We start from the raw sequence: 15,809 nt of genomic DNA, 5'->3' as shown, positions 1-15,809 counted from the left end.
CATCAAGTTTTGCTCAGTTTTCAGGCGCAGTTCTGAATATCTCTTAAGATCTCCAAGACACTAATAGATTGTCTTCAAACATGAATACATGTATTGCAGTTTTCACTTCAATATCTATGCCTCATAATCAAAATATTTCAGTTACATTTGTAGTTTTTTTCACATTATTTTAGCTGAGCTAATACATGTTGAGATCATTTTGGTGTCAATGTCAATTAAAAGAATTTTAGGGTGGGGAGAATGGGCTTGTCCATGTAAAAATAATGCTTTCCAGTAATTTTTTTTTTTTTAAATTAAATGAAAATAATATTGGTGACTTTGTGGATGGAATGCATTCTTCACTTAGGCAATAACCTAAATTAACAATTTAATGTATTTTTGGTTTAAATAAACCCCACAGAACAAGCACAAAGAACTGGCTTTCTTCTGTGCAGCTGCAAGAACCCACACGTGCAAGTGGTAAGGCCTTAGATGAGCCCCAAAGGCTCACATGGAAATTGTCACACTGGGAAGCACAGGAATAAATGGGATAAAGGCAAAGAGGTGATTTTACAAAAGATACAGGACTGAAGACGTAGGATGATGTGCACGGTAGGCCTACATTTCACAAATATATTCACAGTTACTCCTGGCGTGGTACTGCCCACATGGAAATAAAAGCCATTGGATGTGGAAAGGCAGAAAGAGCAGGTATGACAAGCAAAGGCTGAAAGACTTTGTCAGAAAACATAGTTTTTCTAAACTTTGCAACAACTATTTTCTCCAACTACATGTATTTGTAAACGCACTGAACATAGAAAAAAACCCACTTTGGATGATGCAGTTATTGGTGGTTTGTTGAGCAAGGAAGCCAGTCTCTTCCCTGTGCAGTGCACAGGTGAGTGTGAGTGTTCAGGTCATGCCCTTTGCTCTGTGGAGCTTGACAGGTAAAGTTATATCATTTGTTTTGAGAAAATCTCCTCTTGGAGATGATTCTATCTTCTAGCTGAATCAGTATAATTTTAAAAACTTGTTATTAGACACAGATTAAATTTGAGCACAGTGTGGAATGTAGACGTGGATATTAAATATAACCCCCTCAAAGCTTTTGATCAGGAAAATCTGATCTCTTTACAGAATGATTTTAAATTGGAAATATAGTTTGAGTTCTAGGCACCCAGATCCATGTTCTACATTCAATTGTTGCCTGAAACAGTTTACCCATACAACTTAGCACAGAACTTTGGCTATTATTTTTGTTACATACAGCTTGTCCACAGACAGGAAATTAAAAAAAAAAAAATTCTAAACACTATTTATGCACAATCCATAGAAACAATATTTTGCCTGCCACATTAATAAAACAGCACTGTTCCTGGACTGGTGCTGAAACTACTGACATTGATCTGACCTTTTGCAAATACCCACCAAATTAAATTATGGGATTTAATTCATAATGATGAAATGAAAATTTTACTTCACTTAAGGATGCAGGATGAGACCCTCTATAAACCTGCCCTGCCTGTTGAAACTGAAGGAACAAACTTAACTGCTTTCAGATTTATGTGGAACAGTGAGAGCAGAAAAAATATTTGTGAAGTATTTTATGCTGTTTAAAAGTCTGCCTTTACTATGGGGCATAGTTTAAAAACTGTTGCTTAAGTTAAAAAAAGATATCACATTTTAATAATATACTGGATATGAATATTGTTGGCTATGAACTGTATAGAGAGACAGCCTACCTCACAGCTCTGTATGCATTTCAAAAGGCAAATTCCTTTTTTGTAAATGTAGGTTCTCTGGTACCTTTAGAGCCTGTGTAGTAAGTAGTATGTGCACCTTTCTCCTGCTCCCACTGATTTAGTTTCAGTGTAGTGGTTTCAGATGAAAGGCAAAAGCTATTTTCAACAATGCCTTAATCAGATCACAGCTCCCTGTGGCCTCCAGTACCTGCGGCTGAAAGGAGCAGAGTCTCTGATTGATTCCCCACTCATAACTATCAAGGAGCACAATTTGGAGGTGATGAAGTGAGGGAGGCAGGAGAAGAAGATCCTGATGGAGTGACAGTCGGGTGACAGTCAGGGAAGGTGTGAGAAACAGACATGTATCCTTTTGTCCAAGGCTCTGTCTGTGCATGTGTCACTCTTCCCCTCCATTGCCCCCTATACACCTTTTTTGTTTTTAAGCCAATGCATTAACTCTTTGACTGAGTTCCCAAAGTCATGACCCTTAACCTAAATTCCAGCAAGGAGTAAGAATTAAGTTTTTAAAATGCAATAGTGCAGTCCAGTCATTTTATCTTCTTCTGCTCTGGACTCATAGCACAGCCTTTCTGCAAACTGCATGCATCTTAACACCATTTCCCCTAATCTGTGCATTTCAGAAGTCATTCCTGACTCCAAATGTTGCCTGTTCATTGCTAAAGAGCCATGGAATCCTCCCAGCACCTTTAATTCAGATACTGCTGTTAGTGGAAATGTATCTTCAACAAAAAATGTGGGTAGAATAAACATATCAAAATAAAAGATCCCATGAAGTCTCCTTAATTTAACATTAGTTTATAGGGGTTGGGGGGAGAAATCCTATCCTAAAAATGTACAATGGGGAGTACCTAAAGGCAAACTGTTTCCCAGATGTAGCAGACAAATGGCAAATTAATAAATTTCAGGTGTATAATGCCCATAAATAGCTGAAGTCTTTACCTTCTTCCCCTTTCTTTCCTGACTCCTAGGTTTTTCTCTCCCTCTGTCTTTCTCTCATCTTTTTCAGCTGCATGTCACCATCTTCTTTTCTTCTGTACCCTTCCCAGTCTCTAGGTTACTTTCTCCCCACCAACAATTGCTATTTTTTTTACATCTTTGACAGGTTTATTTTCCTTCACAGATTTACTTTCCCAGAAAGCACTCTTGTCTTCATTTCCCCCTATCATCTCCGGTTGACAGACTCCTGAAACACATTGCTCCAAGCAATATATCCTGCCCATAACACAACAGTTCTGCAATTGCCTCCTACAACCCTATGTCTGAGTTCACACATCGTCTCTCATGAACACCAGCTCCTGGCATGCTAAAACAAACGGTCTATACTAGTTCATAAAACAAAATCATAGTATTAAATAGCGTCCAAGTCCTCCTTTGCTACTTCTGTCATTATTACTTGCAACTTCTATTATTAGGGTGTGCTTTAAGACAGGTGCCTAAAATACTGGTAAATACAGCACTTGGTGGGGGCTCAAATGAAAAACGTATTTTACTGTTGCCAAGGCAAAATAAAGGTACTCTGAATGAAAAGCAGCATGTGGATATGGAGCTCCAGTCACTAAAGGTTTACATCCCCTTACACAAGTCGTGGCCTCTTTTCTCATGCCGCCAAGCCCTTCTTGGTGAGGTGGTGAGGCTGTCTGGGCTCCCACCTGCTCCTCCATCCCCTCCAGTTCTTCCTGCCTCCCAGCCAAGGGATGGTGCAACCCGCATTCTCACATCGCAGCTCGTCATGACACTTTTCTGGCTTGGAATAGGTTATTTCAGGATCAGATGATACTGAAATAATACAATACAATAAAGAAGTATTGCAGCCAAAGCATAGCAAATAAACACATGCTAACACAGTATCTAACAGCATTTAGCAGGATTTCCCTTAAAACCAGGCACTTGCTCAGACCACATGCACAACAGTACTAGGGCAGAAGGCTGATCTGAAGATAGCTGCCTTTCATGGGATGTCACAGATAGAGGCTACCAGGAAAATCTGGATGAACGACCCTGTAGCACAGGGTATAACACTTGTAGGGTTTCTGAATCAAAGCTAATCTACAGTCAGATATACTCACAATATGCACAGACCAGAATGCGGTAGGCATTTACTGACTGCAGTCAAACCATCTTGTAATCTTACGATTACAATGGTGAATGCAGTTTGGTTTGTTTTTTCCCTGATGAAACATTAATCTTGGAAGTATTCATTTAGGTGCTGAGAGGATTTTAATAGCTACTCATCTCCTTTATTTTCTCAGATACTCATTTTTCCATAGCTGATGTTTTCTATACAAATCAAGATACACGAAGAGCATCTTTAGATTCAAGGACTGTACTTACTTTCTCTTCCGTTTCTCAGGACTTTGGTAAACATGCTACTTTTTTTTCCCCTTAATTCAATTATTAATTCAATGGATCTTGAGCTAAACTTAGGGTTCCTAGTGGCAAAAGATGTCTATTCTCAAGAGGAAACATAAGAAAGATAGAACTTAATGGCTTTAAGGAAGAATTATATGAAAGGAGAGGCTGTAATCTTTTTATTACAGCATCAGAGACAGGGTGGGAGAGTTTAAAAAAATGTTGGGATTTTTTGGGTTGATTTTTTTGTTTGTTTTTTTTCACAAAATGTCTTGCTCTTCCATTTAAAATATGACACAGACCAACCAAACCACACTTCACACAGGTGTATATGTAGGTCAGCAATTTGCTCACCATCTGATGATAGTTTCCCTACCCATTTTTCTATATACATTATTCATTTCTATTAAACAGCTCCAGCTTTTTACACACAACCCATTCCTGGCTCTTTTCTCATTAGTTACAGCCCCATTATAGTAATGTGTGCCTTAAAGATGGCAGAATTTCTAAGTAGTTTATAAAAAGACCCATTTCTAACATAACCTTTTTATTTTTTCCTCATGCAATGCTTCTTAGGCTGCCTTGTGTACCTACCGAAGGAAAAAAAAAAAACAACAAAGGAAATGTTCATGATGTGGAAAGCTCCTGCTTAATCACAAATCATACCTACTAAGAGTTATTTGTCTGCATCTCTACAAATAATTATGGCATTAAGAGTTTTCTTTGGCTTCTGCTCCCAGTTGTGTCCAAAAAGCACTGATTTTGAGCCAATGAGATGTCAGTTGTCCACCGTACTGTGAGACAAGAACAAAACGTCTTCATTAGCATCAGCAGGTAGAAAATATCAGGTGGGAATTATCGCCTATGGGGTACGCACCACTTAATTAATTTCCTGCTATTTTAGCAGTTATTGAAAATTTTGAAAATATCTCCTGATATAATAAAGAAATGCAATTTATATACCGAGTTCGATTTAAAACAGTGGACAAATCACTGCATGGCTCCCATGAATGTCATACAAATCCCAGTGCTACAAAGCAAGCATGAAGAACAGTCATGCGTACAGAACCTAAACCCACAGGAAAGAGGAGGAGCTGCTCATGCTCTTAGCTTACAGTCAGAGTTGATTTTTTTCTTTTATTAGATGCACAGTGGCTCAGGGTCTTGTTCTGATAATTCAGCAACTGGTAAGAGGCCTCATTCATGACGAAGTGAAGAATGACACACAGAGGTGAAAGCACAGGGGCAAGCGCAATAAACAGATGACACTACCCAAGAGAGAACTGGCCAGCCAGCTGAGAATGCTGCCTTGGCTCTTAAAAACCTGCTGTGGGCCTTCTAATACCCGACATCTTCAGGATTTCATAGCTAAACTGAAGGTAGATGCAGAGTAACCAGAGCTGCTTCTTGCTCTGAAACTGGCTCAAAACTCAGTCCACGACCCTGTGGTGGCATCTGGTAGTGTTGCTACGACTGGCTTGCTCTTATTGTAAAGGAATATAAGGATAGTAATGTCATCCAAGACATTCTGTCTTTAGAGTTTTCTGGTGGCTTCCCAAAAGATGGTCCTGACACAGTCCACAGGCAAGTAGGAAAAATAACATTATTCAGTTATGGCACTGAAACTAATTCTTTGTATCAGAGAGGGCACAGCTACAGCTTCTGTTGAAAACCCACCCTCATGTTTTTCAGCTTCCCAGGGTGCTACAACTAATTTAATGCACCTCTGATCTTCTGATGGGGAAGGACAGAGATCATCGCAGGAGGAGGAGGCTGCTGTGTCTTGAAGACAAAGAGCTTTTGATTTGCAGTCCAGATATGGTTAGTGTTCAACTGAGTTACAAGAAAATCAGTGGTGATTAAAGCAAATTGTTGGCCAGAAGACAGGTTCTCACAGTGGCTTTTTAATAAGAAAGTTCTGCTGATATCAAAGTCCTCACTTTCCTGGGATTGCAAATCTAGGAAAAGGCTCCAGAAAAACATATCTCTAGATAGGAAACCTGTTTAAATAGTGTCAACTGACTGAAGTAAAACAATACAGTCCAGGAGAGACTGTCAGGCATAGCTCTGTATTGCCCGGTATTTTTCAATAATTTTTTTCCTTTTGTATTTATTTCCTTCCTTTTCTCAAGCACTAAAAAGTAAAAGCTGGTGGAAATTCAAAGAACATTTACTGAAAGGCAGAGTTTTCCACAAGACATCAAATGTTTATTAACATCCAATGTGACTCTTTCACTGAACTAATTTGTCAAATATTTATTAAAACCAGGACAGACTTGCTTTGCTACACACTGAAGCCAAGGCACCAAGCCTCCAGTTACAGGGGCTGCCTAGAGAGTGAGAGGAAGAGAGAGAGCAAGCCAAGCTGCAGGTGTACAGCTCTGTCCTACATTGCTTTTTATAGATTTGTAAGAGGTTAATGAGACTGGTAGAAGAACGAATATTTAGAAAGACGGTGACTGAAGACAAAACTGAATCCAATGCACTTGCAGCTGGAAACATGGTTCTGCAGAGCCCAAAGAGGGTGAGGAATGGAAGGGAAGGTGAACAGGAAGCATTTCAGCCTTGTAGAGTGGGAGAAAAAATTATAATAATGAGACAAGGGCTGTGCAATTTGATCTGTGGAGAGAGAAAATATTTGCAAATGCTTTTGGTTTTGGATTGTCAAGACCTTCTTGAGAGCAAGAGAAAAGGCAGCTGTGCCCTGTATGTGACAGACACACGTGCAGGGCAGACAAATGTTTCTCCAGGAAGCAAGATGGAAGGAAAATCCAACTTCATTTTGGGTATGAAAGCACTCATTTTAGGCAAGGCCTAAAAGAAAACAACTATTCTGGAATTAATTTATTTTCTACAGGCCTTGCATAGGATTTTGCTGCTGAAGGGATTCTGACAGCAGGACCGACCAGGCAACCCCCAGGGGCTGGGAGTCTCTGCAGTGAGCCCCAAGCAGAGAAGCTGGATGAAGTACTCTCAGGGCCACAGAGAACCTGCTGCATGCAAAGTACTGCTGCCAAGCAGAGAGCACCATACCATGCCTGTACAGGTCAGGCATCTCTCACAGGAGGAGTTTGAACAACATTGCTACAATACTGTAATGTTCTAGTCTAGCTGAGAGGTTAAAAGAACATAATGCTATGTTCCTCTGTCCCCAAAGCCTCATACTGCAGAACACTGCGCATCCATGGGACCTCCCGAGAGCTGCACCTCCACATCTTGTCCACCAGACCACACAGACCTCATCTCTGCTACCACTTGCATGGTAGGAGGCAGCCTATAGGGACCCTATATCCTGTCAGTCAGAGCTAGAAGCGACAAAGGTTTCAGAAACCATAACAACCAGTTGCAGTCAGGTAAGTAGGAAAACAAGTACCTAAATAAGCAAGGGATTATTTAAAAAAGAAACCAAAAAATCCCCATAACCAACCCCCTCCTCCCCCATCAAACTGTGGTGCTTGCATTTAACAGTTACTGGTAATTGAAAGAGTCTGCTCTTCACCAGCATCCTGTAAACAAACTTTAAAAAAAAAAAGGTACTCTCTGTTAGGAGGGAGGAAGTATTGCCTCTCTTGCCCCACATCCAACTCACTTTTGCTAAAGCTCTTTTTCACTGAAGAGCTTCTGTGTCCTCATTTTGACAACTGACAGCAGCAGTCTGTTATGCATCCTGGTGCTACCAGTTGGCTTTGCTAGATAATATTTTCCAAATCTATGTGTCTGCTTAGACTACAATGCCTTGTACATTCAATTATTCTCCTAATTCCACCAAGAGCAACATGTTTCTAAATGAATATAAACTTACCAAAATGCAGTTTTATAACTGATTCATGCTGCATCTGTGCTTCCTCCAAATTTAGTTTGAATAATGTTTTCTAATCTCCTACTACATAAAACAAACTGAAGAACTTTGATACTATTTCCATATGCCTGTGGGCTCGAATGCAGCCATCTGTGCAGCTTCAGGCTCTGATTCTGAGCCAAGAATTGTTATTTACTTACATTTGTCCTTGGTCCTCTCTGGAGGAACATATTTGTGCAAGTGTTTTTGAGTACTTTCCTGTGTCTGTGAGACTTTGCATCTGTGTGAACAGTTATTGTAGATAGCAGTCGGGAGGGCTTTTGAAGAAGGGACACTTGGAAACACCTGCTTTTTAAGTTACATGATGAAGTAACTTTATGCCTTTTTTTCTTTTTAATACTGCAAAATTTAATCTCTGGCTTAAATTCCCTTTATTTTGTTTCATAGCTTTAATACAATCCTTTGTCTTTCACCTCCTATGACTGATCTCTAATTCTGGCAATTGCTCTTTTCCATGTGGAGTATGTCAGACCTGACACTCCCACACACAGATCACCAACAAAACTATTGTTGCTTTGTATCCAGAAAATTAAAGCAACTTCTTATTGCTCCTCCTGATGCATTTTGGCTAATTTTATTAATATTTCAGGATTTCCATGTCCTCTCTGAAAAACTGCCTTTTGAAAATGTTGAATCATTTTGCACATTTTGGTTTCTTGCATTTCAACCCTTCAGCTCTTTCCATGGCGTGAAGCAAGATGTGACGACTAATCTATCTCTTACGGCATGGCCTACCAATGGCACTGAAAATAACAGGAGACACAGATGTATTTTCTAGATTTTACTCTTTGCAATACATTTTAAAGACTGGCAGTGCATTTATATGTATTGTTAAGGTAGGTGGAGGTGTGTGTAGCAAGGAAAGAGTAGATTAAAATTTTTGGTACCTGGTGAAGAAGGCGCAGCATTTTCAGGCCGTTGAGTACACAGACTGTGCTGTATTGAAACAAGAAGAAATTCGTTTAAAATGTAGACATTTAAATGTCTTTTGCCCTGGGTGAGTGGATGATGTAGTTTATACCTGCAACAGAAATCTTCAGAAAGGGATGTTGCAAGAAATCAAGTAAGTAAAGGTGCAGAATACCTGATGCCGATGACTAAGGGTACTGATGAGTTGGAAACCTCGTATCCTTCATTAGCTAGTTCTGCTTCAAACCCAGTCTGGGGTCAGTCCCATTTAATCCTGTTTGTTCACAAACAGCTGCTGCTGCAAACAATCTTGTGCTTACATTTGCAGATTCTGTTGTCATCAATGAGAGTTTGTCTGGGTAAGGATGTCAGAATAGAGCGCAACTTCCTTTTCTTTGGGTATCCAAGAGGTGATGGTGTATTTATTTTCAAGTGCTTGTTCCCACTTGTCTCAAATACATCAGCCCAGAATCCTACTCAGGTGTATCTAGTGTGACTTTTAATTCTCACACCAAGCACCTATTTATGCAGGGTGGTGTGGGGCTGTGGAGGCCACTGAAGCCGAGAGTCTTCAGTGGGCCAGCTGAAATGCAGGTTGGTTTTTTTTTTTTCAGGTTATTTAGAGCAGCTAGAACAGTTTTAGTGTGGTAGTAAGGTGCTGGAGGGTTTCTATCATTTACAAGAAAACAATTCTTCTTTTACCTTCCTAATGAACTGAAATTTTAGCTCTGCCTCTAAGTTGAGATTCCTGCATCTCTCCATGCAAAAGCTCAGCTGATTACCAGGCTGACTTCTTTAGATGGCTTAGCAAGTAAAAACCCAGCACATTATTGGCATACTCATCATCAAATAACAACCAGCAGGGGTTTTCTGGGCAGCAGGTACAGTTTGAAGTCCAGTAGACTCCAGTGTCCCTTATACACAAATCCATTTTTATCCCTTGCATTGTTGTCTATGGTCTGCTGTGCCTAGATCCTTATGAGGACATGAAAGTACCAAAGGTGATGGCTCTTTAGCATCCTCGGTTAACGTGACTTTGCTTTTCATTTGTGCATATCATATCATTTGTATTTATCCATTTCAGGGATATAATTCACTATTTGAAGAACTTTATACAGTATAACAGTCAACTAGGAAGTTAGGTGAAGTGAGTTTGTCAGGAGCTTTCCTATTACACTACCTAATCAAAACCTTTGTGGTGGAGATGAGCCAGTCAGCGTGAACCCTTTTTGGCAGGGAAAAAGCTCCTCTAGTCTAAGACAGAATTTCTGATTTAAGATGAGAAAGAGCTTTAGTTCTTCCTGCTCCTGTTTCAGAAAAAGGATTTAAACCTCAGTTTGCTCCATTCCAGGTGAAATGGACCCACTAAACAGTTGCCTGGAAAATAGGCTTTACAGCCTCTGTGGTCTGGGGTTTTATCAATGCCTATGAACTATTCTTAACTGGAAAATAGGAAAAACAGAATATAAATCCCTAGAGAAATTATTACTGTACTTCACTGGGATGCAAAGAAAGCTACTTGTGTCCCAGCTTTGCATCTAAAGCAAGTATCTTAACCAGAGTTGGGTTTTTTTAACCTTTTCCACTTTAAAACTTGATGTGGGTTTGTAAAATATATCAAACTGGTTAAGATCAGGTAAATTCATGACAATTTCAACTTGGATGGCACACATGCCTGAGCTTTCCCAATAGATCTTGTATACGATTTGATATTTTATACCTGAACTATTGACTGTTTACCAATGACAATTAACAAATTCCTAGAGAACAAAATTGTAACTCTCTTCTGCTAGTACATTTCTTATTGAATTGTTATTATATTTTATCTATTATTTGATTTTTCTCATTTTACATTGTTAGGCTTAGGATAAAACAATTCATAAGTTCTGGTCATCAAGGTGACAGATGACAAACTGGTACTTGACAGAGGGGATTCATGTGTGAGCATTCCTCCTTCTGAGCTAACACCATTGTTGGCCAGTGGAAAAAAAAACACACCCTAACAAACCACATATCCTCTTAGCCTATATGATAAGTAACACTCAGACTTTAATGGCTGCATCCATTACATGATTCTTAACTCCCATCACCCCTGAAGTTTCCAGCAGTCTAGCTTAAAAACTAGTGTTCACCTTTGCTGTTACCTCTCTCCATCTTACATAAAAATTTGGCAGTGCTTACGTTTAACTTAAGGTCCAAACTCATTTTTTCCACCCCCATCTGGGACCAGGACAAATGTCTTTTGCATCATGGTATTACTGTATTGGGACTGTGATTTTTCTGCATCAGAATCATGAAAGCAGTTAAATTTGCATTGAACATGCCATAATGCTTTTGCAGATAACACTTCACAAGCCTTCTAACATTTAAACATTTTTAAAAGAAATGAACATTTTCATAGGCACATATTGAATTGAAAATCAAGATAAACATCAATATTGTTAGTGTTCACTCTAATATGACCACCTGCAAATAATTTACATGTTAAAGTAGGATGAAAGTGCAAGTGAAAGACAGTTAGATTGTAATATAATGTGAAAATGGTTCATAAACTTTTCTCAGATCCTGGTACATGAATAGCAAAACACTACCTATATTTCCTAACTGTACTCCTCAAGGTAGCTTAAGTAACAAGCCACACACAGAGATTCACACATAAGTTTTTAAAAGCCATGACTGCATGACATATTTAAATTTTCTCCTTTCTGTGAAGATAATCCCATGCAGGTAGTAAGCCTAGTTTATTGTTTCACTATTCTAATGTCCAGGGAGCGGACATGGATTTTTTTTCTAATTTAATACATTTATATTGGTAGCTGATACCTATTTTCTGTAAGTTTAGCTGTAAGCTGACAGTCAAAAGTGCAAAAATAAAATGTTATCAAAATTTATATTTTCAAGCTCTGAATTTCTAAGAGGTCCAGGATATAGATACCCAGTTCATAAACTTTAGAATGAAACACACTTGGCTCATGACAGCTCAAGAGCCAAGGTATCTGAGGGTAAAAATACAAAATACAAATCACATTACATTTTTTCTTTGAATGAATAACATAAAATTATTATTAACTTGAAAAGATGAACTATTTGGTAAAAAGAGCAGATGTATTTGAAAGCTTAAACACTTACCAACTGCATTTATCCTCCCCAAATAAGAATTTTCCTTATCAGCATTACTTCCAAATTAAATAAATAAACCATTTGTTCAGACCATTGTTTGATTTGTACGTCTGTTAAATCTCCAAGGTAAAACTGTTTACCCTAAAATTGATTTAGAAGTCCAAAACTTTCTGAATGTGTGAAACTGGGAAGATGATATAAACATCAGTCTCAACTGAAGTCATCACATCAAGCGGAGTCTAAAACCCAGATGGCTCCTTAAAACCCAGCATGCTGTGAAAAGCAGTACAGAGGCAGCAAAAGTACTGCCAAAACAGATGCACATGCCCACACAAAGGCTAATCCGCATCAGGCCCTTCAGAAATAACCAAGTTTGCTCAGAAGTCTATTCTGAAATTTGTAATAACCACAATCTGCAACAAGACATTTTCATTTAGAAAAAAAATAAACCAAACTCCTACTTCATCAAGAATTGTGTGTTAGTTGCCTACTTTTGTCAATACAAGATTTAATGTTTTGTTGGTTTTTGGGGTTAATGGCTTCATATGGCATTCTGCTTTGTATTACTGCAGGCTGCTAGACTGTGCCACTTTAGCAACTATATTACTGTCATTAAAATGACTGTTACACAAATCAGGCTGCAACACCTATAACATCTGAGCAGAATAAAGGAACAATGGCACCACTTCCTTTCTTCCCTGAAAAGAAAGTAGATGTGTTAGAAACTGCACTCGTATCAAGAGGCAAATCTGCAGTTGCCTTGTCTGTATGTTGAGGCACTTGTTTGACTTGCTAACAAACAATTCCACAGAACTATGTTAAACAGTGTGAGAAAGCTAAAATTCCTGCTCTCAAAGGCACAGAAACACCTTTTGTAAGACCAAAATATTTAAAAAATCAGATTTCCTAACCTAATGATTTCTTTCATATTAAAAATCTAATAATGTTGCTGAATGTCTCCCATTTTGGGGGAATTCCTAATTATCACAGAATCAACTAGGTTGGAAAGGACCTTGAAGATCATCTAGTCCAACCATAATACGTTTTTTTAAGGCAGTAGATTCAGTCACCATGAATCCTATATCTGCACTTTCCCAATTTCCATGAGTAAGACTTGGCAGTGAAAGAACTGCAATAGAATTTGAAGCACACCTACTTAAGAACAAACAGAAAAAAGTACAATAAGAAGACATAATTTAAGACATTATAGTAACATTAATTACTGCGGACAAAAGGGAACAACAGAAACTAGCGATACAAACCAACTATTTGTGTCTTTGGGGTCTTTTTTAGCATGGGTGTATAGATAGTGCTGCATGAGACATGCTGATGCAGGTGAAGAAATAGAGTTCACGCTGAACTAAACGCTGCAATTACATGCACATACAGAAGTATCATGCAAAGTTGTTTTTTGGTCTCTATCCAAGACAAGACTGAAGTCACTGCTGTCACATTTGCCATGTGTAATGACCACACCAATGTGGATCTCAGGATCACATCCCTTTTCACAGCACAGACACATTGGCTGGATTAGCTCTAAACAGATTATGGAAAATTCTATCAAAATTATCAAAATCAAGAATAAACACTAGAACAAACAGTCTCAAAAAAAAAAAGTCACTGGGCTCAAACCAGAATTAAAGTTACTTGGAGATTCTAAGAACTAATTATATCTTTGTGAGCAGTTGGTTATTAAAATAGACAATTTCAATACAGAAAACATAGTTCATCTAGATCTGTGCTTCTATCTTTTACACAGTTGTTGAAGTTATTCTTCAAGCAGAACTATGAAGTTCTTAGAAAGATTCTGATCATGTGGTGTGTAGGGATAGTTTCTGTAACAAAATCCTTCCTTCTGGATGGCCAACAGACAGCAATTTATTATAAATGTCTAAATGCCCCGCCACAGCAATGGATAAATGAATGCAGTTGCTATTATTTATTTGTATGTCAAAGACCTCAAAGTCAAGTCATTCAGAGGAAGCTAAAGCAGAAATTAAGAGATGGAGGTATGGCACAGAAGTAGCTCGAAAGGCACATTGTCCCAACTTGCCTGTAAAACACATCTGTGGGGATTCACAGAGGTGGAAACAGACAAATTTCCCAGTGAACAAATCAGCAAATACAATAAAGGTATTTTAGTTAAAAACAGAGAAGATTAAAGGTTGTAATGAACATAAATGAGGGGGCAACATGACAGCAAATATAATTAAAAGATGAGTAAGCAACAAAGAATTTCTAAGTTCAGATAAAAATTTACAGGCACCTTAATATGGTTCCAAATTACTTGTGTCATCTTCAGATAGAGACCTGCAGATCATTAAGGCCAGGTCTGTAGAAACTTGCATTCAATGTACCTACAAGCAGCTCAAAAAACAGCCATCACTTCTTTCTCCCTCACCCCACAGCACAGAGATGACAGCACGTTAGCCTCGTAAGTTACAGTTCACCTTAACACCGACTCCCCTCCCAAATCATGCAGCAGAATTCACACATTCTGAGAAAAACTGCAAACTAATTAAGGATCTGGGAAAGTACACATGAAAAGGGAACTGAGATTAAAAGACAAAGGCAATAGCCCATGGAAAAGACAACAGCAAATTTTAAGCATCCATTTCCATACTTGAAGAAGCAGAACCTGAAAGATGTCAAATCCTGAAGGTTTTATCAGACTGTTTTCAGACAGCAGTTGGCTTGCAAGCTTGCTTCTACAAAGAATCAAGACTTCCTCAACTTCTTTACATACATAATGTTGATATTCAATACAAAAGTTTCTTTAAATAAATATGGATGTAACTCTTTGTGCTTTTGCCCTCACACTAACCATGTGCTGATGGGTATCAGAAATAAATATCTGTAAATCAATTTATGGACATGTTAACTGAGCACATACAAGTTCTTTCTGTCCTTATTCGAAGCACACAACTCCAATCTACATAGAGCACTGTGAAAGGTAAACTACCTGTCCCAGTTCTGCAATGGCATATATTGCATGTAATCCTCCAAATGAATCCTTTCCTCTAGCCAAATAATTTCACACCATTCTCCTTTTAATCCTCTACTCTGGATTTTAACAGGATTTATTGCTGAGACTAGGTATATGGCTAACTGCCAAAGTTTAGATAAAGAGATTTTTTTAATGTCTCTAGTTCATCTAAAACAAGTCCCAATCCATGTAATTTCTTCCTATTTCTAACTATGCCAACACTAAAGTTTAGCAAGTAATGGTTCTCTTTGCCAAAACCTCAGATCTATCTGTTGCAGAAGAATCAATTTATCATTGCAGAAACAGACTTCAAGAGCCTTTAAAATAATTTTGAAATGTAATCTGCTCATAATGTTCCTGTTTCAAACAGCAGAAGCTCTACCAGTGTTGAGTTTCTGGCTATTGTATGTGTCTTAATAACAATGGAATTCACCTTTGCAGATGTTTCAATGAACATCTGTAATACTTCCTTATAGTCAACTAATCTATTTTTTCCAAGGAAATCTCTCTCTTGCTATTGCCACACCTTCTTAACAATCACTTCTGGCCCCTTCACAGTCTTACTGACAAGCCAGTAGTCCTTGTATTAGTTTAATACACTAGTACTTGTAGTTTCTGCTATTCTAAATTCTCTCTCTGCTGTGTCCACTTCCCATCTCAGAAACTTTTTTCAAGTGACTGTGTCACTTGTGCTTGCAAACTACAAGTGCACATAATTTCTAGTTGTTCCTTATGGTCCTACTAGAGTATCCTGTCAAAGCAGGAAATAAGTAGCTTGCTAAATTTCTACTTCTAGTATTAACAAACTGAAAGAAATATCAGACAGTATGCAACTAAGAAAAGG

Source organism: Athene noctua, chromosome 4 (assembly GCF_965140245.1).
Source record: "Athene noctua chromosome 4, bAthNoc1.hap1.1, whole genome shotgun sequence".
Lineage (NCBI taxonomy): Eukaryota > Metazoa > Chordata > Aves > Strigiformes > Strigidae > Athene > Athene noctua.
This window is presented reverse-complemented; position numbering follows the sequence as displayed.